The sequence below is a fragment of the Cupressus sempervirens genome, chromosome 5 (genome assembly GCF_028749045.1).
Source record: "Cupressus sempervirens isolate cs-2001-9-10 chromosome 5, ASM2874904v1, whole genome shotgun sequence".
Classification (NCBI taxonomy): domain Eukaryota; kingdom Viridiplantae; phylum Streptophyta; class Pinopsida; order Cupressales; family Cupressaceae; genus Cupressus; species Cupressus sempervirens.
This window is the reverse complement of record NC_143122.1, coordinates 825,013,881-825,040,441: the sequence shown is the minus strand read 5'-3', so window position 1 is coordinate 825,040,441 and position 26,561 is coordinate 825,013,881. Positions and strand designations below refer to the sequence as shown.

Sequence of the window (26,561 nt, the reverse complement as noted above, 5' to 3'; positions counted from 1 at the left end):
AAACCTCTTGAGAAAGTACTATGTTAGGGATACCTATCATAGACTCGAAAATTTAGATTTTCTCTATATGCAAGAAGTTAAGATCTCTAGTTTCATGCTTTCATCTACATGTCACATCATTTGGCTGGATGGCATTATGTTTTTCTCTCAACATGATGTTGGTAGAGGTGGTGTAGTTACTCTCTTATCACCTCATCTTCATTCTTCTATTATTTCGCATGGTTCTGACCTCATGCACAAAATCATTTGGCATTTTCTTTCTATTAGAAATCATTCTTTTGGAGTTGTTAATGTTTATGGTCCCAATGATGTTGTGGAAAGATCTCAATTGTGGAGTTGGCTAGCTAACAACTTGCCTTTAGCTACTTGGGTTATGTGTGGTGACTTCAATATGGTTGAGTCAGCCTCTAACAAATATGTCATTTTGCCTTTTTACTAGACAGCGGGGGAATGGGAAGCCTACTACTTTATGCATAATAAATTGGGCCTTTTTTATCCCAATACTAACCATCACCAACATAGTGGGGTTTGGTACACTTGCTCCAACTTTTGAGCTGGCTCTGACTACTTTTTAAAATGTCTTGATCATGCCATAATTACTGCACAATCCTTTTTCTCCTTTTCTGACGATCAAGATTTACCTATCAATCCCTTACTAGATGTGATGTTATCTGACCACTATCCCATTTATTTTAGAGAATTCTTTATCTTGAAGTTGAAGATGGAATATCTACTAATTTACAAGAATCAATGTGAAGCAATGGATAAAAATATCCAATGACCTATAGATCAATATGCAATTGCAGGGCATGATGTAATGAATAGAAAAGCTAAATGTCTTATAAGATTGTGTTTTGTATGCTCAATTATGATAAATGTCCATGAAAAATCTACTTCAAAGAAACTTTTGAAGAAGATATGAGAGATATATCAAAGAAAATCATTTGGAAATAGTATTTTATTAAGGGAAAAGTTTTATCTCTTAAGAACGGAGAATTCGTAAAAGGTCCTAATTGAAAATTTTATGCCAATTTTGGCTTACGATTTGGATTATCTATTAAATCATAGGCCTATCAATCCTTGGAGACTTATAACCTTCCAACTAACCTACTTTGATAATGTATGCCTTGTATCATACTGCATGGTTAGAAAATTCTCATATCCATTAAGATATGAAATTTTGGATATAACCTCCTTGCTATAAATATCTTCTTCTAATGTCCAAGTAGCCTTAGAATTAAAGCGGGATTTCTAATTGAAAAATCTCTTGAGATGTGTTATTTTTTAATTTCTTCTTGGCTTCTCTACTATGTAGAATTCTCTCCATTCTAGGAGCCTAATGCACTAGCATCTATACTATTGATTATGTATGTTTATTCACCTTGTTGTTGTTGTCACCATCAATATTAGGAGGGCCTTTTTAGGGTAACAAGTACGAGTCATTGAAGATTGGGGAATGTGTAATATTTTAAGGTAGCTTGACCTTTTAGTAACAAACTCCATATTTCTCAAAAATCTGATTAGGGCCTATTATGTTCATCATTGGTTTAGTGTAACTCCATTTGAGAAATATGTCTTTGTTAAGGTTTACCATGACCATAACTCTAACCTAGAATTAAACATCTATCTTTCTTTGGTCCACTTTTTCCTTGGTATCTTTGGTACTCTATTGTATATTTTCTTTAACATTTTTATGTACTTCGTTAATTGCCTCTACATACTCTTCATCTTGACTACTCCTATTCTATATCTTTTACAAATATCTTGGTTCAAATATTTTATTTCCTTGTGAATTTTACAAACACCTCTAGGAGTATATCGGTCCCAATCTACACAAATTTTTTCTTGAAGCCTATCATTCTAAAGGCCTGGTAGTGATTATCAACAAATTAAACATTAGATTCATACCTAAACCAAGAGATCCTAAGGATATTCGCAATTGGTGGCCCATTACCCTACTAAATGTGTCATATAATATTATTGCTAAGACAATGTCTCTTAAAATTTTCCACCTCCTACCTTTAATTGTGTAGCCTAAGAAAACTTGCTTTATCAAGTCTAGATATATTCTTGATATCATTGTTGTCTAAAAAGGTACTGAGTGGGCTTGCAAGTCCAAGTAGCCGGTTGCTTTTTTGAAAATAGATTTTGCAAAAGCCTATGACTGGATTGAATGGCCCTTCATTTTGGCTATGCTCTTTGGAGATGCTAATGCTTGCATTACCATCAATAACTCCCAATCTAATGCCTTGAGGCTTTTTTGTTCCATTAGGAAAAGTTTCCCTCTTGTCCCAGTGCTTTATGTTCATTTTGTTGAAGGATTTGGTTATTTACTAGCCCACTCTATGTCTTTAGGTTTGGTTTGTAGCATCTCTTTATCAAAATCCTCTTCCTAGTTGGTTAATGGTCATTTTGTCGATGATTCCTTTCTCACTCTTTTGGAAGATAAAGAAAACATCAATAATGCCTTAAATTACCTTAACACATTTTATCAAGCCTTTGGCTCTACTATTTAATGGCATAAAATGATCTATTATTGCTAGTTTTTTTTGCCAATGCCACCTTGGCTTAACCAATTTGAATAGAAATAGGTCACTCATAGGGAGATTTTTTTCTTTCTAGGCATTCTTTTTTTTATTTCAAGTGTCACCAGTGGATATGTGGAATGTTGTGCTTGCCAAGATTACTAAGAACCTAGATTATTGGCTTAAAAAACAGCTTTCTTTTGTAAGAAAATTCCATATTTGCTCTAAAGTTCTTGCAGCAATGCATGTGTATTATTCTTCTTGTTCGGCTACTTCAAAAGCCTCCTATCAAAAATTAGAGTGATTTCTCTGTGATTTTCTTTGGGCTTCTAGTTCCAATCATCATGGCTTTGACAGAGTTTCTTGGGATTTTTGTTGTATCCTCAAAGAGTCTAAAGGCCTTGGCCTTCTCTCCAAATAGAAGAAAGGCCTTGCTTTATGTTCCAAATGGATTTTTCATGCCATCACTAGAGATGAAGCTTGAAAGATTCTTGTTTGGCATTACATTTCTTCTAGGTTTTCCATTAATGAACTTGCATGGAAGGGGATTGGCTTCCATGTCCTTCTCATCATGTGAGAACCCATGCTCATACAAGGCTATTTTGTTATCAAGAGGATATGGAAAGCTTGGTAAGCTATCAAGCCTTGGCTGCATTGGTCTAGTGATGAGTTCCATGATGGGGTCTCTTTGAACTAGCATAACATTTGGTGGTCTCCTTTATTTTCCATCCAGGATATTCCCCTTTCCAAGACTCAAGGTGCTAGTGCTTTGCATTTTTTCAAATGAGGTATCAAGACTCCTAAACATCTTTTCTCTAGGGTCTCCATGAGTCTCAAAGCTTAGGAAGATATGAAAGTCTAGTACCATCTTGCCTATTTAGATTAGAATACTTTTGATTTATTGCTTTCTACAATTCTAAGACACTTAATTCATAAAGTGGGTATCCAGGCTATTAGACCTTGGTGGACTAATTTGAAGTGGTATCTTGCCAGTCATTTCACCAATTACAAACCAATTCTAGGTTATAGATGTCTTTCTCCCCATCTGTCGATGGTGGATAAGAACAATTAGAGATCACATTTGGAATCTTCTCTTTGTCAATGGAGAAAGCACTTTCGCACTATGTCGAGTGCTATTATAGAACCCAAGATTGCCCATTTTTCTTGGTGCCTAGCTTTTCAAGGTCTTCCCCTTGGGCCTCAGCTTAAGCATATTAGGGTTCTATATCCTAGGTGTCCATTTTGTAGCCAACCAGAGTCTTTCCTGCATATTTTCTAGTTTTGTAGATGTGCCCAAAATTATTGGCATTATTTCATGATTTCTCTAATCCATTTTGACCTGAACCTTTTTCTTGGCATATGGTTATTTTTTGTGATTCCCCTAGAATCCCTAGAAAATTTACCTAGATTTCCAATACCTTTAGGATAGAGATTTTATTCATTCTATGGAAAGATTTTCACTCATAGTTTTCTTGATATAAATATTTCTATGTACACTAAGGCATGCATTTGTAATAATGTGATGATGTAGATTCAAGTACAAGCAAACAAGGTGGCCTTGGAGGTGGGCAACCTGCAACACCTTCTTAAGAATTGGGACAATGCCCCTTCTAATTTTTCTAGGGTACCTCTAGTTGCCTCTGTTGATACCTTGATGCTCGAAGGCCACCACCAAAGACACAACTCTTCAAGCCACTACTCACACACATTGTATTCATAGGCTTCATGCCATCACTCTATCAATGCTAGCAATGGTAGATGGAGGAACTGCTTCATTTCCCCACTCCATGGTGGTACTGGCTAGTCCCTAGCTCCTCCTCCTAGTCCTCAATGTGTGATTTTTGGGAAGTGTCCATTTTCCCTGGAATTGGCTATCTCACCTCCATGGCCTAATCTGAAGGATGTTAACCAGGTCCCTAATGCTGCTGATGATGGCTAGACTATTCCCAGCCTGCCTACCAATCCCAAGGATGACTATAGATTTCATGATCATAATGAACCATCCCCCTCGGCTTGCACTTTCTTAGCTACTTAAGAGTTGCTTTATATGTTTTTTTTTTTATAAATAGTTTTTTATTTTGGCTTCGACAATGTGAACTCTCACAAGGTGATCTTTTATCACCTAACCCTTTCTTGTGAATTGTAATCTTAGTATACTATTAATTAATAGAAAACTACTATTCATTAAAAAAAAGATGTGAGGTCCTTCATCTCACCAAGAAAAAATGTGCTATCTTAGATATTGGAAACAATGCCATTATTAGTTGATATTATTTTTTAATTAAAAAAGGAAGAAAAATGAAAGTAACTATTGAAAAAGAACAATGAAATAAGTTGATTAGCCATTGGATAGAATATTAATCATGAGTTATTTGGAGCCATTTTGGTACATTTTTCCTCATACATCACTTAATGATTTCCTTAGGTCTATCTCATACCATTCTATTATTTTATTTAGCTTGATATCCCACATTTGTATTTCTGTGATTGTAAATTGACAAGTGGTGGAATACTAAAATCCAAGGGACTACTATGTTTCGCATAGAGAGGAATCATGAAATTATTATAAGAGGTGATTTCTTTGAATAAAACCTCCTTTGTTAATATTTTTAAGAAGAAAAAGGAAATTGAAAGTAAGCTTGATGAATTTCAAGCAAGGATGGAAGGAAGAGAATTTTCAATTACTACTCCTAACGATGAACGACAGTGGAGAAAGAAATTGAATCAAGTAATTAAAAGAGAGGAAGTCTCCTAGAAACAAAGATCTATGATTTCATGGCTCTAGAAGGTAGATAGAAATATAGCATTTTTCCAAAGGTTGGCCTCAAAGAAAAAAAGAAACATGATTAGGTATTTACAACCCCACTCAAACTGAGGTTGACCCATCAACATAGAGTGACTTACTAGATATTATACACTTTGCATCGGATGAACAAACCAACAAAGGACTTGTAATAAATGTTGCTAAAGAAAAAGTTGGAAAGACACTCTTCTCTATGGGAGCCTTCAAGGCCCTAGGCCTTGATGAATTTCCCTCACCTTTTTCTAAGGAGTTTTTGAAGATCATTAAGTATGATCTTGTTCATGTAGCAAGTGACTTTGTCAAAACTAGTAGAATTCTTAAAGAGATAAACCAAAATTTCTTCATTTTTGTTCTAAAAATTGATGACCCAACTTAGTTGGAGGATTTTAGATTGATAATCCTTTGTAATACCATATACAAGATCATCTCCAAGGTGGTTGTGAACATAAGGAAACCTATTTTGAATAAGGCAATTAGTACTTCTCATAAAGTCTTTGTCCATGGTTGGAAAATCCTAGATGCTATAATCTCCCCTCATCAAGTCCTTCACTCTATGGTGAGGAGCAGGAACCCAGGTATCAAAATGAAACTCAATATTTCAAAGGTTAATGATAAGATGAGGAGAGAATTTATGATTAAATTTTATTGACAATTTGGGTTTGGGGAGAATTTTCTTAGTTTTATTGGGGAGATGATAAACAATGTCCAATTTTTGGTTTTACTTAATAAGTCCCTGGGAAAATTCTTTCAGACTGAGAGGGGGCTCTAGCAAGGAGACTCATTGTCACCTTATCTATCCTTAATGGTTGTAAACATTATGTTTGGAAATCTCTTGACTATGGTTTCTCAACAAGAAATTATTGGGGTCAAATCAACTATGACCCTCATCCCTAAGGTGTTACAATAATTTGTTGATAATATTTTCCTATATGGAATCTCTTGCATTAGGGTGGCTAAGGCATGGAAAAAAAATTTAAACATATACATGGAAGTGTTAGGAAAAAATATCAATTACCACAAATTTAGGATCTACTTCTTCAATATGGACCTATATCTTCAATGAGGAATTACCATGGAGTTGTAATGTAAGGTTGTGAACCTTACCAAGACCTATTTGGCTCTCCCCCTTATAGTGAAGGAAGTTACCCCCCAATTTTGGAATATTGTGGAGGAAAGGATGTAGAGGATCTTGACATGATGGAAAGGTAAGGCTATAATAAATTCTAGTAAACATCAACTCATTTTTGCCTCATTATAAGGAATTCCTATCTACTTTTTTGTCTTTATTCAAAATGTCTAGTCAATTTAGAGATATACTTGAGAAGACCCAAAGGAATTTCCTATGATTGGGAATAGAAGAGAAGATGACATTGGGCCTAGTTTTTTGGGAAATGGTATATAGACCTATGTCCCAAGGAGGTCTAAACCTTACGAGAATTGTGGATCTAAATAAGGTCCTCATGATGAAGATTGCTTGGAGATTGGCAAAAAATTCTACCTCTTGGTGTTGAATCATGAGAACTAAATATTTGTGAGGTGTACCTTTCAATTAAGCACTCTTTTAGGAAGGTCTCTCAGCTAGATCATGGATATGGAATAACATCACCAATATATGGAAACACATAAGGGGGAATATTAGATGGAGTATTAGAGATGTTAATCTAGTTAGCTTTTGGGAAGATAGATGGGTGGGTGATGCTTTTTAAATTCACACAAAGTATGCTTACTTTAAAAGAGTGGAGGGTAGCAGAGCATGGTAAAAAGGAAATGAATTATATACATAATAAAGAGTGGATATCTTTTCTTATGGACAAGTTCAACCTTATAGATAAGACTATGTATGAGGAATTGAGAAGCATTTTGAAAGATATATGAATTCCTTCTTTCCTAGAGACTAACAAACTTATATGGGAAAGGAACCCAAGTAGGGACCTTAGCATGAAATTGGTCTACATTAGCATAAATGGGGAGGTGGAGAGCATGGAGTGGAAGAATGTTTGGAATTCCAACTTTCTCCCAAAAATCAACTTCTTCCATAGGTTTTTAATGCACAGTAGCATTCTCACTATTGATAATCTTAAGAGGCACGGACTTCAAATGAGAAATTGGTGTGTGCTATTCCATGAGGAGGAAGAGACTATCCCTCATATTTTAATCTATTGACCCTATTATATGTAGTTCTAGAAGAGAATGTTTGGTGAACTTGGGATTTTGAGGGATTTCAATAGAGATGTTCACCAATTCATCTTTGGGTGAGAATGCCCACCACGCCACCCCCTCATTAAGATGGCTTGGAGTCCCATTCCACCATATGGGTACTAAAACATATAGAAGGAGAGGAATAACCATATTTTAAAACATAAAAATACCCTTAGAAGTGGTTACTTGAATAATGATGTGCATGATCAAGGAGTGTGCTTAAACTTGGAAATAGAACCCCCTTGAGAAAGGGGGTGGGGAGGTAGTGGCCCACACCTACCTAAGAAAATAGACACACCCTATTAAGAGGCATTGGGAAGAAGTTTTGGACATCTCTCCATTAATTAAAAAATTTGACAATTCAAGGATCCAAAAGAGACATAGCACTAGAAGGGAGCCGCCTCCCCTGAATTGGTGTAAATTGAACTTCAATGGATCAAATAGGAGTGAAGGAGTTGTGGTTGGAGGGATCATTTAGAATGACAAGGGAGTCTGTATCAAGGAATATTGAAAGAAATGTGGGAATTTTTTTTTGTAATGAGGCAAAAGCCTTAGGGCTCATATGGGGGTTGCCCAGTTAGTGCATAATATGAGTATTCAAAATTTGATAGTGGAAGAAGATTTTTTGTTAGTAATTGAGGTTGTTAAGGGAGATAATAAAATGAGCTCGAATGCAATGTTAATTATTATAAATGCCCAAATTATTTTGAACATCATTAATAAACTTAAAATTCAACATGTATACAGTAAAGGAAATCAAGTGGGGGATAACCTAGCAAGGTATGGGTACAAGTCTATCAATCATCAAGTTTGGGAAAATAAGTAAAAACTTCTAACAATGATTAAATTTCTTGCTCAAAAAGAAGCCTTTCTACGTAATGATGATTTCGTTAGTTAAAAATAAAAGGACAACTTCCATCATTATGCATTTAGCGATGGGTACTTTCAGGACCTATAATTTATTACCTATAATGGTGGGATGAGCCATGAAAAAGCTAACTTTAATAGAATTGCTAGCATCAATAGATTAACATTGAGTTAACCCTTCCTTTAATTTGATAAATATAAATTGTGATGGGAAATGGAACCTTAGTAATCAATACAATATTTGGGATGATATTGTACTAGATACAAGAAAGGCCCTTTCAAGATTTTGAGGCCATCTTTTAATGGGAGATTATCAAAACATTATGACTTGGGAGCCAGGGAATAAAATTGATTTTGAATTAAGTTATTTGAAAACCAAGTGTTTGGCAAATATTTTTTGCTTTCACTTTTTCAAGTTGCATTGTCTAGTGTTTGAAGTCTTGGCTCTAGTTTTCTTAGGTAAACTATTGAAGTTGGTGAAGGGTATGGTAGTTGAGCTGATGGAGGGAGAGGTCAATATGATTGTTGAGTTTGGGGATAAGGATGCTATGTATGGTATTAATGCAAGGATTGAGCTATAAAAAATTGAAGAGGCTATTTCAAAGGATAAGGTAGGATGGATGCATCTGAATTAAGGTGGGCTGATTCAACTCATGGAGAGTATTAAAACCCATAGCGAGATGGTGACCTGATAGTTTGTGAACTCATGGAAGAACTATTGGGCTAATTAATGGGATTTTCATATCACCATTTTAAGATAGAATTTTAATAATAATTAGATAAGATAATGATATTAAATAAATAATGATAATAAAGTTATATTAAAAATATTACTAAAATATAAAACTACAAAATAATAATTATTTAATCTATATTATTAATGAAATAATATTTAGTATGATAGTTTAAATACTAAAAAAATAATAAAATCTTAATGAGTAAATAAACAAATAAAACTAAATAAAAGAGAGAATATTGTAGAAAGTATGTTAACTTTCTAAATAGAATTTAATAATAAATAATATAAAAATAATAATTATGTAAATAAATAATATCACATAGATGAACTAAATCTAATGAAAAGTCTAGAGATTTTTAAAAAATAGACATGAGTCCATTAAATTAAGATATAAAAGGGAGGAGAGTTTATTTCAGAGAAGAAAAAAAGAGGAGAAGAGAGGAGTTCAAAAAGAAAAAATGGAAGAGGAATGCAATATGAATAAAATAAGGAAGCGACTTTCTGAAAAGGTATTAATGAAATTGAAAGGATGATAACCTTTGAAAGGGTCATGATTACGAATGGTTATGACTCTTCAAAAATATTGTGATTATAAAGTATTGAGATTTTTCAAAAGGATTTTATTTATGAAGTGTTGTGACTTTTTGAAAGGATTATAACTATGAAGTGTTGTGACTTTTCAAAGGATTTGTATTATGAAAGGTTGTGACTCTTGGGAAAGAAGAAATACAAAAAGTATATTTTGTCCTTTTATTATAATTAGAAAAGGAAGAATTTTGAAAGCAAATGTAAAGTTGAGATAATTATTGAAAGGATAATTCATTGAAGGGCCAACTAAGGATAGAGCCACATAGACAAAGAAAAGAAGAATGTAAGAAAGGTATATTTATGGATTATATTTTTTTAATTATAGTTATGAATTTATTCTTATTAATGAATCATACTTGTGGATAATATTGGGTTAACCTACGGGGTTAGCACCTTGGATATTAATGAGACTCAAAGCACAGAGCATGTGATATATCAAGATCTCCATTGTCTATCATGGCTAAGGATCAATGTGGACTTGAAACATTGAGCATGTGTAATATTAAGATCTTTACTAGCCATCCTGGCTAGGAATCAATGTGCCAGAATACTTTGATGTTGTCAACATATTCATATGTTATTATCCTTGGATAAAGGATGCTTTTCAAAGAAAAATCTTAAGGGGTGTGCTATTAGAAGGATGATGAGGTAGCCATGAGCTAGGAAGCCTAATCTAGAGATGTCCTTAAGATTAAGGTTAAATTAGAGATTAGAATAATATAGTTAACTATTTTATTATTGTGATTTCAACTATTATTTTGCAGGTATTATTTGTCCTCAACCAACATTAATAATGGGCACATTACAGGGATTTCCTTCAAGGTTACAAAATAGGTAATTGTTAACACTATTGGACTAGCATTGGATGGAAAAAATTTGAGGAAATAGGCTAGGGTGGCTAACCTGACAAGCATGGGAAATTTTTTTCTTCTAATGAATCCACTATTTGTTTCTATGGTGGATTTTCCCATGAAAAGATCTTGGAACACTAGCATATAGTTTGTGATGTCATCATGTGATACATAACCATGGAAGACAGAGTCAAGGTGTGTTACTACTACCACTTTTGCATCCTAAACAATTTTAGGAATAAGGATTACATTTCCTTTGCCTATCTTCTTTTACATTCCATAAATGATTGTGTGTATAGAATTAGGAAAAAGAAAAAGAGGGATAAAGTTATATGTTTATCACTAAGTCTTTATTTTTTGTATTTTAAATTGTAAAAAGGCCTTCATCCCCAAATCTCAACCTAGATTCCTTTGCCTTTGAAAATCACTAATATGGGTACCAATTTCAAGAAAGGAAGCAATAGAATATGGAAAAGAGTTAGACATAAAAATACCTTTCCCAACCTTAATATGGTTATACTATATAGATATTATACAATCGATAATTGTAGGAGAAAGTCTGGTCCTAGACCCAAATGTAGAGTCACTAGAAGGAACTATGGAGATAAAGAGGAGGATGAAATAGAAACACAAGTTAAAGATGAAAAATTATTAGAGGAGGAACCAAATATCCATTTTCACTTTTGGATTTCCAACACTTTCAAAATGGAGACCATTACCCCAAAGTCTAAGAAAGGGGGGAATGTTTGTGAATAAGGCACAGTTACTTTTCCTATGATAAGTAAGAACTTGGTTAGTCAAACTAAAGTGGGGGTTACTATGGGAATGAATGATGGGAGATCACATCCAATTGGAGGAGGCTACTATCAAAAAAATGGACAAAGAGAAGGGTAGCAATAAGATTGAAAAACTAGAAAAGTCCATTCCTAACTTGGTCAAGAAGAATATAGAGTTGGAAGATAATTTTGAAAGAGTTGGTAATTTCTTGGTGTAGGTGATATATTTGGTACAACCACCACCCTCTACCTCATTCATACTAATAAGAATGGAAGTGATGATGTGAAGGACATGGAGATGACTTGCTCATTGTGTGACTTCTTGGTTGATGATTGGATGTGACTGCTTCCAAAGAATCCAAGGAACTAGAGGAAGGAGGGTTAGCACTTTTCTACATGCATTCAGTTTAGTCATTGGTTCTATGTTTATTAGGTTTTTACCTACCTCGAAGGCTTTGTTTGTTAATTTTTACTAAACTTCTTTAATGGCCACTATGAATAGTTTGGCAAAGTTTATGTATATTATTGGAATTTCTATAGTTTTTAATAGTAGTGATCTAAAATGAACTTTATCTTGGGGATTTTTGATTGTTAGAAGGGGGTTAAGTAATTGCATGGTGATGACTTCCTACTGATTCTCATTCTATATTTCTTTTTGGTTATGGTTAAGCCCCTATTTAGTTACTTCTTAATAACAATATCAATATTTTACTATCACATTATCACAAGTTTCTTTAGTAGGTTCCTAACATTAAAAAGTGTTGAATTTACCACTGAGATAGATCTTCAATTTCCCTAGTACTACATCTCTTTAAATTCTTCAATGAGTTATTTTTGGTTTCTCTATTTTAGGTACTTCTTGCAACTCATTGTTGCATTCTAGCTCTATTATATTTAGCAATAGGTTACCTTAATATTCAATATTCTCTTAATTATGTCAACTTATGATCTTTGTGAGAAATTTAGTTTCTGGTACCTCTCTTTGTTGTTGTGCACTCATCTATCTATATTCTATACTCTTGCTCTCACTTTTAATGATTTAGTTGGTTGGTTCCTAGAGTTACTTATTTCGTGCACTCTTAATTTCATATGTCATTCATGAGGTCTCATTTTCATTAATTTTTGTTATGTATTCATTTTTTGATGATACTCCTCCTTGTGTTATGATGGTTTATGACTCATTATAGTAGACAATTCTTTATTATTTTAAAATGACTCTTCTATATTTAGACAATTTTTTTTATCAACTCCATGCTTCTATCAATTTAGGTTCTAGCATTACCAATTATTAAATTTCATCTTAAAAAGTTTATGTGGTTTGACAATTTTTTATGAGATGTCAATAAATATGACACTTCATTGATATACAATACAAATATACTAAATTGTGGGACATTATTTCTTGTGATAGTCATTTTGATAAAAGTATGTGCATCCAGTTAGAGTTACTCAATTAGTTTCCTTATTTTTTTTTCTATTATAAAGCACATTAGTATTTTTTTTCTTTGATAAATGTTTCAATTTATTCCTTAAGTCATATAATTCTACTATTTCATTAAGGTTGTCTATCTTAATCCTGTGTATTTATGTTATGAACCACATCATTATAATAACGGTTATATAGCCTAATATATATTTATAATAAATTTTATCATAGTAGTTATAGGTCTTAATTTTTATTGATAATAGTACTTCTAGTAATAGTTATATAAATATCAATATTGATTTCATTATATTTACATGAAGTCTAGTCTATTCTTGATAGTATTTACAAATGCTATATCTCACATACATATTGTGAAGAATTTTATTTTTATATTAATAGTCCCTTCCTTATATTAAAAAAATACAATGAAGTTACATATTCACATAAAAGGGGCTAGGGAAATAGGATAAGCTCGTGAGTAAAAATTTACTTACTAATAGTTTGGCCAATTCGGGTATGGATGATGTTTTTATCGACTATTCAATATCCCCCTTTTCCCTTCACCTGTATCCTAAACTATTGGACATTATTTCATTTGAATGTCTTTAGACCATTAGATAATGCCTATGTTTGCCTTATCATTTCACATTGAAGAGCAATTTATAAGTACTTTATTTATCCTTATGAGAATTAACTATTAAAAATCATGTCAATCCTTTGTGCTTTATCACAGTTGATAATCAAAATTGATGCTTGTCTTGTATCCTTTCTATCATGATTTTTGTGGAATAAACTATGTTATCATTACTACTTATGGCAATTTACATATATCATACTTCACACGCAATTTGAATACTTATCGACTTGCTAAGGTCATTTAGATTTTGTCCTTAAGTACTCTTTTTTGACACATTTTATTATTAGTTCCTTCCTATTTATAGGTAGGGAACTAATGTTTTCAGTAGACCCCCCTCTATTAATTTGTCTAGTTTCAAACAACCAAATTCTAAGGTTTGATAAATTTTTTATTATTAAATTAATTTAGATTGATTTTTAAAAAAATTTCTTTTGGTCCTTCGCAATTTTGCAGAGATTTGTGTTATTTTTCCAAATCAAAAAATTAGAAAATATGAACAAATATTTAATAGTTGTCACTGTCACTCTCAACAGACTTTGTATTCTAAACTATCTGATCAAATCTACAGATTATTAATGATGGAGAAGTGACTTCAAAAGGAGGCTTTATTTTAATCTCATAAAGTAATAATTTAGCCTAAATGAATTATATTTTTTTTGGCTTTTATTGACCCTTGACTTGTAACATATTTTCTAACGAACATTGTAGTATTTCAACTATATTCTTCTCTATGTTGCATGAAACTATAGACCCATGATTTCTGTACAATAATATTGTGAAATGCTTTGCACAAAAAGAAACCTCTCGAAACTTACATTTACAAAGTGTTCCTGCAAGTGTAGACAACATAAGCCAACTCAGTTAATGAAACAAGATTTCAAAAACAAGAAATGCTTAAATTGATCTCTTGCACATCACCCTTAAAAAATAATGAAAGCAATGCAGTAGGGTTATGAACCTGAGACCTCCTCGTCCTAAACTAGTTGTCATCTCACTTCATCGTTAACATGTTGGATTTTCATGTCTATTGTTGATGCCATATGAAATGATGAGTCTATATATGATTATATAATGTAATCATAAAAATAGTAAAATAAAAATATTTGAAGCTTAATTTTTTTAAAGCTTTTTTTTAAGAATAAATCAAAATAACACAATATTTTTAAAATTATTTTCATGTAGTGTACGGTTTAAAATAGATTTAACAAGTAAAAATGATAAAAAATCTAATTAAACTATTTTTATTTGATTCTTTTTATAATGATTTTTTAAAATAGTTTTTGAATTCAGCCAAATAAAAAATGCAAGTGTCAATAAAATTTAAATTATAATAATATTTATGTAATTATTTTTTAAAAATTATATTAACTATTATAATTTTGAACATGTAAATTAGTAATTTTAAAAGTAATATTGTATTAAGTATTTAGCACAAACATGTTTTTTTTAAATATACATATATAAACAAAATAATTAAATCACACACACACACACACACACACACACATATTCATTTTATAAAATCATTTTCCCAATATCACAATAATTAATAGTAGCATATATCATTAAAATGATTTTAGTTTAGCAAAATATAATCTTCATTAAGTGTCCTATAACTCATTCAATGATCTTTTTAGACAATTCTTTGTTACATACTTATTTTCCATAATGCGTGTGCTACCTATGTCTTGTAAAATCTATATGTTAAACATTAGCTTTATTCTATAATATTGCTATTCAATAACTACTTTTTAACATTATATTTTAATAATTTGTTTCCTTCTATTTTCTTCAATAGGTAGGGACTTATGCTCCAAAAGAGCTCTTGTTTAAATTAAGGCATGTTCTTTTAAAATTTTCTACATTTGATGTGCACTAGGGCAATTCATAAATCCTTGTAAGGATGACATTTTGCATGAAATCATGGTTGGATGGATTTCTCTCTTTTCATGCTACCTTATCATTGTTCTCTTTTCTTCTGAATACTAAGGCTTATAATACATTTGTGTTTCTAGTTAGAGATTTCTTTATGGATTGTTAATTTGTGATAGGTGTGCTTCAAAGGAATTAAAATCTAAAAATATCCTTAGAGGGACCTCACATTTCTTTATATTTTTTGATCCCACTTGTTCCATTGAGCTTCTTGAGAGTTTTAGGGCATTGGTTGGACTATATGTGCATTAACTGGATGGTTAATTATTATCATTCTTTCTCCATGCATGGATGTTGCTTATTATTGCCAACCTCTATATCTACTCTTTTTCCTCTTCTATGATATTTGGAGTTATCAATTGAGCCTAGGGCTTTGATATATATATTTTCTAATCAAATTAATTTCATGGGCTACACTTTTGAGAAAATGTTGGGTTTCTTATACTAAATTTTTTTGTTGCTTTTTAGCATTGATGTAATGGGTCATTTCATTGGGAATTAGTCTTGGGATACTAAATTTTTATTTCTCTACATGCTCTATATTGTGCATCCTTTTCTAGATAATTTTTTGCAATGACTAGAGTTTTTCTTCATTGGTTCTTTTCTTTGGGAGCTTTTTTGAACCAATATTAATTAATATAAGTATACAATTTTTCCAAAAAGAAAAGAAAAAACAGTTATAGAGTCTAATTTGTATTCATAAAAACAATTTTAATAGGAATGATAGAGTCTAATTTGTATTGACATCCAAAATATTTTCTACCACCTTTAGATTCTTAGATGAAACAACAGTGGATAAATTACACCCCACAATAGTTTAAATGCATTTATAACAATATGAAAGCATAGAAGAAGATGACTAGAAAATGTATTCAACAACATTGTTTAACAATGATTCTTACAATTTCAACAACAAGGTAAATGAAACAAAATGATCAATATCTAATATGTCAAAGTGCTATAAAAAACATGTAACTAAAATAGAATTTGAAAATCATGGCCACTATTATACAACTTAAGGAAATTCAGATAAAAACTATGATCATAGACATAACATAATGATTAGAAATGAAGCGTAATTCTAAAAGATTGTAGTGTATTAACATTACAATCATGCACAATTAAACTGGTAACATTCAAACTCCTTAATTTGCATTGCATATTTTGCAAAATTAAAAATTACAATTCTTACCCTGCAAGATTTTAATTTAAATGTGTTGAATCCACACATCCATCTTAAAGTGAACATGGTGTTTATGAAATATCATTTTTAGATGAAATTTTCTTATCTGATGACATACATGCCCCATAATTAATGGACTCTAAATCCATAAATAAATTAATACTTGTATTTTCATGGTCTTTTTCACCTTTCAAGTATAGGTAAATTAAAATCAATATATTCATCATGTTCATGGACTTGATGCCCATGTTTTCTTTATCATGTCCTTTAAACACTTCAATAAAATCATCATGATCTTCATCTTGCTCATATACATCATTGACCATAAAATATTCACCATCTCCATCTTGGCTATCTCTATCTTCAAGGAGGACTTCTACATCTTCAAGTAAATCATGGTCCTCTGCATCCTGAATAAATGCTACTCTTCATCCTCTTGGATCATTTTCAAATGCAACGATCTAGGTTGATCTAAATTTGGAAAGAGAATTATTTTATTATGTTGATTTGGAAAAAAATAAGGTTTAGAAGTAGCTTCAAACTAAGATGTTTTGATTATATAGAATTCATTGATTATATTGATGTTTTCATTCTTTATTGTAAAACTATCATAAAATTAACTTGCATTGTATAATGAAAAGAATCATCACAATTTGACACTAGGATTTTACATGGAAACCCAATTTGGGAAAATCTACTAGCAAAATGCTACTCTTTTTCACTATTTCAAAGTTAGCTCCGTTAGGAGCCAACCTTGTTAAATGTTTATAGTACACATTGTTAAATATGACCTAGTTAGAGGATTTAATCATCTTGTTAGGAATGGTCATGTAAGATAAATTTGATCATTCTATTTAGAATGCCACCTAGTTAAAGGATTTACATAGACAGTCAAGTCTTTAAATGGCTATTAGGTCAACTTCTATTAAAAGGATTTCAATAATTCAATGGTTTACAATGATAAGAAATAAAATATTAGTTTTTGATCTATGTGATTCCAACTCACATTTTTTAGTTTAGATCTTTGTTCAGTCCTTATGTTAGTTCGCTAATAAGCCTTTCATTATTATCTTTGGTCTTGATATGCTTGGACACCCTTCAAGCAATTGGTATACTCTTCTCATCAACACTTAGCCTTATGTTCAAAATAACTTATCAATAACAACATCAAATCTATAATATTTCTCCATCAACTTCACATGCACACTCTTCTATGCTTCTAATCAACCTTGCTCTATATATGAACTCACTCATACACATTGGCTAGGCTTGGCTAGGCTTGATTGGACATAGCACAGAAAGTTTGATTTAGTATCACTTTAAATAGGAAATTTGTGCTTTACCATTTTTTTACATCCTTTGTAGATCTTAGGGTTTATGATCAGCTTCAACTCAATTCAACATATCTATACAAATTCTTGATCATCCTCTAGAATCCTTCTATTAGGTCTTTTACTAATCACCATCCTAAATTTAGTGATCCAACTCATGAATCTATTCTTCAACATGTTTTATACCCAAAAAACCAATTTAGTCGGCTTGATCTTATGACTCCTTTGAATTTTATCTTTTACTAACACTTGATAGTCAGTAAATTCTGACACTTGGTCAACAATAAAATACCTGGTTATTGTTTAATCTTTGTAGCTTGGAATTTTCTAACTTTCTCAATTGATGATAATGTTTAGTCAAGCCAAGATTTTCTTGTTACTAAGTATGGCTTGATTGAAACTAGCATTACTCAACTCTTCTTAGTAATTTACTCTTTTTCTCAGATTGCCTTAACTTTCTTGACATAAACAATTCATTTTCTTTATCAAATTCTATGTAATCAAATATCCATAGTAACTTCCTTTTCATAACTTCAACCTTTCCTCTAGGTGCTATAGTTATAAGTAACTCTCAAATCCTCTTCATCAATCAAATGGATATGACATTTAGATTAGGTAACAATATGTCTAGGGATAACCTTAAGAAACCCCCGTTTAGAAAAAAATTGTTAAATTTTGGCGAATCAAACATTAGTTCATAGGAAAAATAATAATTTCTATAAGCAAATTTTTATTTTTAAGTAGGAATATTCTTAATTTTGTTGGTAATTATTTTCCAACTGTATGAAAATTCCATAAAATATTGGAAAATCTTTTATTATTGATGAAAATCATGTAAAAAGGTACACATGCCTAGAAACCATGATTTCATTATTATTATTATTATATAGAGCCTTATTAATTATCAAAATTTAAGGCTAAATTTAGCCCACTTTATCATTACAATTTTCCTCCAAATTATTGAATGGTGGTTTGGGAGAAAAACCATTGGATGATCCTAAATTAATGGCCTAAATCATATTTCGAGCCAAATTTTTAAAAGGATGCCAAGTTTTAAACAAAGTCCCCGAAATAAAGACACATATCCCAAATCTAATATATTTCAAGACAAAGTGAGAAAGGATAAAATATTTCATGAAAATATTTTAGAATAGAGACAAATGTTAAATCTATGTACTTAAATTGTAACTTGAATTAAATGTTTACCAAATATTGGTGAATATGACCATCGATTAACACAATCCTTGGAAATTGTAGGTGAAAATATTTAATTTACCATGTAGAAAAAATAGATTCTACTGGCAAAATCATCACTATAATATAAATTATTATCTATTTTTATTGGCAATTGGCCTAAGTATGGGACCTCATTTTGGTAAAGTCTAGGTGACATGGATACCCCAAATGTAAAAAAAAAAAGCCAATTTTGGCATCCTTAGTGAGTGAGATTAGGCAATTAGTGAATATTAGCCACTAAAGTTATCCTTGAATATGTCTCATCCATAGATTTGACATCAATTTCAAAACAAGAATTGTTCCAATTGTAATTTTCCAACATTCACTTCCTTTCCATTGAACTTTATTTTCTAGTGCTCTTGATAGCGATGATTTTTAGGTAAGAAATGTCTATACTCATCATATACAATTTAATTGAGATCTTTTATTTGTCTATACAAGGTTTTTTTCCCACATGATAGATAAACATACTTCCCCTTTGTTTGCATCCCTAAAATAATAGTGAAAACTAGAGTTAGTAAATGGTACAATAAAAAAATAGTTACCACAACAAATAAAGAGGCTAGGGACATCATGAATTGTGCATATAAGCATCACATGAAAGAGGAAGTTTTTATCATTGATAGGTCTTGATAGATCGTACATATTTACACTATTCCATACTTCATGAAGCTCATCATTGAGGGTCTCCATGTATACATTCATATACTTTACCTAAGATTTCCCTAGCTAGACAAGATACTTTTATTAAGGTTTAACAAAATCAAAGAATTTGAATATAATATTCTAGAAATAATTGCATTCACATGTTCTAATACATAGTATGAAAAGAATTAACATTGCATGCTCCTTTTTCATTTGTAACCAAGTGGGAAGATTGTTGTTAATAATTAAAATTGACCAACCAAAATATTTTGTCCTAAGTTCTCCAAAAGGATCAACATAAGCTATTACTAGAGATATTCTTGCATTCCTTAGCTCATTTCTTAAATGTGTTTTTTTTATTCAATTTCTTTCTAATATTTTCTATCCACAACCATATGCATGATAGCATCTTGGTTTCTCCCTTTTGCATGATAATCCATATATTTTTCCAATTCCTTTCATTTGAACATCCTCTCATACCTTTTCTTTCAAGGAATATATTGCAGTACTTTATAAAAAATATTTTTGGATACTTGATCTTGATGATACCTACTTGTTTGACACATTGGGCATTGCTGAAAAAAATCATTCTTTCCTTACTAAAATATATGGCCATTTCAACATGCATCATATATATTGTAATCCGTTCTAACGTGTTTCACTATTGAAGATACTTCTGTATGTGTATGAAGCAACTTATTATCCTTTATAAATATTTTATTTGCAAAAATTTAGTATGATGAAACAAATGATTTCTATTGGAATACACATAAAAAAACTTACAACTCAAAACTTTTAAGACATCAAAGAGCATTAATTTATAGGAATACCAAATCCTACCTCAATATATCAATAAAGCATGTATTTTTCAATCCATGTGTAACTTTATGTTCAATGATAACATAAGTGTCACCAATATAAAAGTATATCCATTTTGGAAAGGAGGCATTCTAGGTAGTTGCACTAGGGGTGAATCATTAGTTTCTTCAAAAGATGTGTAGAAGTATTGGATAAATTCATTGAGACCACCCTCATTTGTCTTGACCTTAATTTTGGGATTATCTATCATTAGTAACATCCATTGGTTCTTCAAAAATATTGGAAACTAGAAGAACCTTCTCATGATATAAATTATTTATTGTAAAAACTACTGATATGTTTATTCTAGTATACCTCTTCTATATAAACTCCATATTTCAATCTATGCATACCAATAAGTCATATCTTCTTTATTTTCCTATTTTGACACCTTTTGCAATGCAATATATGATTTTATTGAAGTATTATTTTGTATATGGAGCAATTTTTGGTGCTAGTTCATCTAAATATTCTGACAAAAATGATGTGCTATTTCCTAGAATGCCCCGAATGTACTATGTACTATCAATAATAAGAATACAAATTTTAACTTTCATATTACATATTATTCAAGAACATGTGATTGTTACAACATAATAAATCTAAAATAATGAAAATGAATCTTTAAGGTGACATATGCACATAAGTAGAAAAGTTTTATTTATTATGAATATAGAATTCATTGGCACCAAAAATGACGAATATTTTTAACTTTGAAGAGATTGGATTTTAATTGCATTTTCTTATTCTTAGATTACCTTGTTGGGGAATTTGCAATGTGGATAACACCAACACTAAAATAATATGATTTCTTGTGTAACTTGAGGTATCTTGAGATAGTATATTAGAATGATTTTTATAAATTTTTAAAATAATTATATAGAAAAAAATGGATACTTTGTTTTGAGTATTGTTTCATCATAGGAACATACCTAAACACCATTTTAAGAAACATGTTTCTCTTGAAAACCTCTCACTCGACCCTTTTGAGTTTCTTGGCACAATATCTCATTTGTAAGATTATTTAATTTTCATCATCAAAGGTGTTTTCTAAATTAAAAGGTTTCAGTGATTTTGCTAAGGAGATCTAATGTATATTAATCTAAAACATATAATTTTTATCAATAACTAGTTAAATATTTCAATCATAATGATAAAGATATGAAACAATGTTATTCAATGCACAACCTATTAACTCATAGCTTTGTGTTTCATTTCATAAAAATGATATTTTATGTAGAAAAGATCAATATAAATACTTGGTCTTCCATTTTCTACATACAACAAGAAGATAGGCTAATATTGAGCTCCATCATTATGTAGATAGTTGTTCAAATATATGAAAATGTATCCCAATGAAAGGTAACATCACCCAAAATAGTGGAAAGGAGAAATTTAATGTGTAAAATATTCAAGTTTAGCTTTATAAGAACTCTGCAAAAACTAAACCATAGTCAACAACTTGTATCATGCTTTGACAATTCTCAAGAATAATGGACATGATAATAACATCCAAATAAGTTACCATTAAAACCAAGGAATGCATCCAAAGGTCTTGGGAATTAAATTGGCAATTTTTTTGATGATGTATAAATTATTTCATCATGATAAGAAGCTATAAACATTAAATTTTTTCTAAGATAAAATTTAATTTTTAGCTTGTAAGAATAGAACTGAATGCCTTATATTGTACCCGCAATAATAGACACATGGGTGAAGATTACATTTATAGCTAAGAGACCATTAGGGATTAACCTTCCAATATTGTAGATACTTAAGAAAAAGGTCACCTAGTTGCTTAAGTATCAAGACATAAATTTACAAACCAAGCCTTTAGATGGAACGAGGTAACTCCCTTACCACTATTCAAGTGGAGAGAAATTATTTGTGTAAGAACAAGAGCTCTATAGAGCTAGAGTCCCACCTTTGAAATAAATGATTAGTATAATAAGTATAATAAATCAAATTGTGAATGATAGAAAAGAGAGTAATTAGTACAAGTAATGAAAGTGAAAAAATATAATTCATGTGCAAAGATCACATTGATATTTAACTTATGGAGTTCCTTTGAGTTGAAAATTTGGTGAATTTTGATATCCAGAACAGGGGTAGCATAGACTTCAGAATATTTAGATAGTTCAAAATATTCATAGCAAGCTTTTAGCTTTCTACTAAAAGTGCCCTAGTGGAAGTACTTGTAAATGAAAATTCCTTATATGTTGTAAATATGAATGAGAGAGATAGTTCAATCCCTTCTCCATTAAAGTTGATTAGGCTGCCATGCAATGCTACCAACATTAGTGGCAAACAAATTCTAACTTTAATGAATCAAAACATTACAGTATTTATCTTAGAAAACCATTCAAGACTTTTAGAAATTACATCTTTATGTCATAGATATCCAAAATGCTTCAGCCCATGGTCTTACCTGTATACTATGTTATGTACAATTTGTCATGGTCCTAATTTAAGTCATCCCCAACTACATCCTCAATGATACCCTCTTTACTAGGGCTTCCTTCCAAGGCATCTTCATTTGTCTACTCCTACAAAGGGAGGTACACAAAATTACAATAAAGGCAATGAATTCTTCTTACAATTATACATATACATTCAAACCTAAATAGTTACCTTTTTAGTGTCTTTTGTTGTTTGGATCTTAGTTTCTTCTTCCACATTGTCCTCCTTATCAATTGTTGCATCAAGAATCACATTGACAGTTGTATTAATTTCTCAATAAATATTAGTAGAAAACTCCTTTGGGTCATTAAGGTAGAACCCACTTTCCACGAATTTTGTCTTGTAAATTAGTTTTATTTTTTGCTTTACAATTTCAAATTGCAAGAAAAATCACAAAAATGGACAAACATTAATTAAAATATATTTTCAAAACTCACAATTTTAATTAATCTTTTAAAAATACAAACAAAAAATGCAAAGCTCTGAGTTCTAAGTGATATACCAAAAAAATCACTTTCCACTTTTAGAAAATGTATTGACCTAAAGAAAGTGAAACACCCAAAGTAACCAAGAGATATAAGTACTAAAATTAAATTTCTTTAATTAACACTAACTATAAAAAAAGTATACTAAGGAAAACTTATATGAGTAGGAAAAAATGATTAGAGATAATGAGATTGAATTGAATGAAGTCTAAAACTAGATAAATTTGAAAAGGCAAGCTAAACATGGTGATTTTTATAAGCATTCTATTTAAAATACCTCTAAATCAAGAGTAAGTTTTTCTCAGAGTTGTTTAATAATGGTGTGCCTTCGATTGATCTTGAAGACTCTCTTCCCACCCATGTAACTTTGCTTTTTGGTATTTGATAAAGTTTGAGATTGCATAATTCTCTCCATGTTTGTGCTCCACCCATATTTTGAAGTGGAAACAACTCTAGGGGTGTCAGCTAACCTATTACTTATTTTCACTGTAAACAATATCTTTGCACCACTTTGTTACATCCTTGAGTGACTCCTTAATTTCCTTATCCTTAGAGTCTTTTCCAATCTTGAGTCCTTCTTTAGAAACATTCTCAAATTTTTTGTCTTCATAGTCCATCAAATACTACTTTAAGTACCTGTCAACTAGATCTGTAAAGGAAATTACCTATAAATGGACCATTGTAGTACACTGCACTTGATACAACTGAGTCATTTTAAAACTAACAACTTGAAAAAATCAAACCACTAATATTTTAGGTAGTAAATGTTCTAATCTCTTAACAAGTTCTAAAACATCTAAGAAGCTACAAGATAAATCAGACATATGATAGTTTTTCTTCTTTAGCTTCTCAAGGAATGGAGAGTTGTCTAGGTGCTCCTTGTTAATACTAGTAATGTAGTAAATATCCTTTTTATCCTTCTTCAATCTTGATATGTGCTAGTCGAGTGATGTAAGTTTATCACCACATATTATGCTATTAAAACCAATAGAGAATTCTAGTATATAAATGAGTAGCATGAAAATTTTAATGATTGGAAATATATAGTAACACCTTAGTAAGAGTACTCATCCAAAAGTAAACAAATAAAATATATGCTTTCAAAATGGGTAGTTGCATCCATCTTTCAAATTTAAAAAACTTTGCAAGCCTGTTTCTGTTTGATGCATCCTCAGTTATACCTAACTTGATAGATTTTCCAAACCCATTCTAGAATTTGGTATACTTGCCCCTATTCTCTAAATTTGTGATAAATGTGTCCTTTAGTACATCAGCATTGCTTAGGAGGATCATTTCAATGACTATAAGTGTATTTCCAACTATTGCCCAAGGTTATGGAAATGTAAAATTATGAATAACTGAATATGTCTTTACTTTTTTTCTCCTCATTAGCAGATTCATCAAGGTCCTCTTCTACAATATGACAAATCATGTCAAGTGCCTTGCAAAAACTGTCTAAATCCATAATACCCTACCATGTAAAATAAAAAAATGAGTTTATATGGTGCCATGTGTATCATACTTCTATATAAAGGAAAAAAAAATAGATAGGTAGGAACAACAATGATAGACACTAATTACTAAGAAAGCAAGGTACTTGAGAATAAGGTCTCCAAAGTTCAAACCCACCAAAAATGAAGACACGCCTAACAAATAGTTTAATATTTGCCTTTTTGGTTTAGTAAATTTCATATAAATAATGGGGAACTTTTGGTGGGACAAACAAAATAGCCTTGAACTCAACATCACCTTCTATACTATAGGAAAAAAATTACATATCATTAATTAGATTTGAATCATCCATATGATTTGCAACCAATTGATTGCTTGATGTCTATATGTCCATCTTCAAATATATATATATATATATATATATATATATATATATATATATATATAGCACAAGTCTAAGAAAATTACAAATCTTGTTTACACTTATTTATTTAATCATAATGAAGAGTGCATAGCATGCTATTATCATTTGTCTAGTTAAACTGATGGATATACTTACTACAATTCAAACTCAGAGTTTGAGATCCAAAGGAAGGGGAAGGTATAGGCCCGGGGTGTTGAATGCAAGAATGTATCTTCAATAATACTCTGTAAGAAACTTAAGCTAATTTCATCGAACCATAGGTGCTCTAATAAGCTATTGTGTAAAGGGAATTAACAACATCAATGAGAGTATGTGACATAGGTTCCAATCCCTATATTAAAGTAGGGTAATCCATAACTCTAATAGAAATTTGACAATGCTATGGTATAATAATTATGATTATAATTCTCCAATGTTATTCCCCAAATATTTTAAAGGGGAAGTATAGGCTTACCCAAGATTTAGAATACCTTAAAAAAATCTAATAAGAGAAAATTAAACTTATTATTGTCATGAGAAAACTAAATTTGATTAGATCATGTTTAGTAAAACATGCCACCCCATTATAATTTTCATGCAAGAGAACTCTCCAACATGTAGAATTTGGAAATACCAACCAATGCCAAACAATTTATTATAACAATGAGAGTTACCAAAATTTAAAATATTTGTAACAAAAGGGAATCTCGACAAATTACCCATTCCAAAAAAATAATGTTAAGAAAAAATAGTCAACAAAGCATAGATCAAATATTAATGAGTTTTAATACTTATCATCCCATGCCACTCTCCATCTTGAAAAGAAAGCATTTATTTATTTTGACCCTATGTATAAAGTTGTAACATTTTATACATGGTTTGTTTAACGTTATACAATCTTGTGTTAGTGGCCTTTTTCTTTTTTGCCATGGTTTAATATGATTTATTAATGACCTAAAATCAAATTTGAATTGCTCCATAGTAATTTTGAAAATGAGTTTAAGTTGAAACATATGCCAAGAGATAAATATGGACTCTGATGGGAAAGATCAAATTTAGCAAAGAAGGGTTTCAAATTCTCATAACTTGGGAAACAAATTTTAAAAAATATCGCTTATAAAGTGGGTGCTTTGAAATTGGACACATATATTAGATGACTAATAAA

The 26,561-nt window shown here is 30.9% G+C and overlaps 1 pseudogene; it reads right to left on the bottom strand.

Annotated features, from left to right (window-relative positions):
- The window catches only part of LOC149558425 (endoplasmin homolog), a 59,937-nt pseudogene extending 33,611 nt beyond the window's left edge, over positions 1–26,326 (bottom strand).
- Between the last annotated feature and the right edge of the window lie 235 nt (positions 26,327–26,561).